This window comes from Cyprinodon variegatus, unplaced genomic scaffold, assembly GCF_000732505.1.
Source record: "Cyprinodon variegatus isolate N-32 unplaced genomic scaffold, C_variegatus-1.0 Scaffold172, whole genome shotgun sequence".
Taxonomy (NCBI): domain Eukaryota; kingdom Metazoa; phylum Chordata; class Actinopteri; order Cyprinodontiformes; family Cyprinodontidae; genus Cyprinodon; species Cyprinodon variegatus.
Window position 1 is genome coordinate 437,678 of NW_015150625.1, and position 1,886 is coordinate 439,563.

Genomic DNA, 1,886 nt, shown 5'->3' on the forward strand with positions numbered 1-1,886 from the left:
AAAACTTTTTTTTAAAATTAAAATTCAAATCAAAGTTTCATTCTAGATTGCATTTCTTGTGTTTTTCAAATTTCAGTTTACAAAATTTTTCTTTCCTTGCGACAAAACTGGAACAAATTCACTCTATAAAAGATATTTCAAGGTAACCTGAAACAAAATATAAACTTGCAAAAAATAAACTTTACCCCCATCATTACATCTAGTTCTGAAAATCAGTCAAACTGAGTAGAGCTCCATCTCCACAGGCCTCAGTCAGGAAAGAATGAAAGAGAATACAACATCTTCCAGTAGAAAACCCATTTGCCTTTTATGATTTTTATTTTAATAAACCCCATTTCAGTCCCTCGGTGCAGCAGTTGCTGATGATTGACATTTGTAGCCACCTTCTTCATCAGGATGTCCTTTAAGAGCAATTGCTGTGAAAAACACATTGTAACATGACATCAAAAAGTACCTTCAAACTGTGCACCGCATAGGGTGAGATTTGATAAAAAGTGAAACAGTAGCACATAATGAGGCAGGAATATGAGCCAGGGGGGTCCAAATCAATGCAGGGCTTTTATGTGATGAGAGTGAGATTTGGCAGCGCCTGGACTTCAGCTTTTCCCATAGAGCATACCGTTGTTTTTCACCGGTTGGGCTGTGATGGTTTGGAAAAAGTTTGAGTGTGTCGGTGTGAAACCACGGTCACACAACAACACCAGCCTCTCATTACTCGGTGTGCATCCATTAGCATACGTTAAAGAGATAATCTCCTTGAATTCACACAGGAGCTTCGCCTCACTTGTTGGACCAACATTTTTTAAGATGCTTGTCAACAATAAGCCCTCTAGCTCTCTGCTTCCTGTAGCATTTGTGGCTCATGAAAGGGAACCATGAAAAACGCTTTAATAGCCTTGCAGAGACAGGGGCGGAGCTAGATGGAGGCCAAGGGGTGGCCATGGCGACCCTATCGGTGATTCACATGTCTAATAGAAGCAATTCCCCTCTAAAGCAGGGGGTGGCAGCAGTAATACTCTTTAGAGGAATGCTCCAACTGATTTGATATTTCGCTTCATAGGATATTAACTATATACTGACAAAAAGAATATAGTAATTAATTTGTCACAATCTTTTCAGAAATAGTTTCTGTGAAGAGAAAGTAAACATGGTATTCACATTGTCATCTAGAAGTCTTTTGGATGTAATTAATGATAAAGAACAATGACTTAAACCGTTTAATGTCACGATCGTGGCCCTGATAGATGACCTAATTGTTCATTTCACTCACCAGCCTAGCCCTCACTGGTTACTAATCATCATTCATCTTATCCAGCAGCTCCTACTGCTTTATATTTAGCTCAACCCGGCTATCTGGGCCAGATCATTGTATGATGCTTCTATCTGTGTGAGTTTGAGTTTTTTCCGTAGTTCTCGTTTTCTTTCTCTGAGGCCAGTGGTTAGAGAGGGTCATTAGTCGTGTCTTGGTGTTTGTACCATGTCCCGGCCCCTGTCCATTGAGCGTGCCCTGCTCCTGTTTTGGCTCAGCGGACGGAGCTAATTTAAAGTTCTGCAGTATTCCTGGTGTCGTGTCATATTTCTGCCTCTCAACTGCTGTGCCTGCTTCTTTCCGTCTGAGCGTGAATCTGTTTCTGTTCGGATCGGAATCCCTTGTGGGGTTGCGGACTCCTGGATCTCAGAACCGTTCTGTTCTGAGCTGTTTGCCTGGCCTGGGTTGGACTCCTGCCTGTTAACTGGGGCTTCTGCACTGCATCTCGTTGGCAGTGCATCAGCTGGATCCTACCTCACCTGAGGGGATGGATTGAACTGTTAAACCAGGTAAGTGACTCAAACGGATAATCATCTTCCATCAGTTTATCATGGTCACTTAGCTGTGTTCCTCTTTA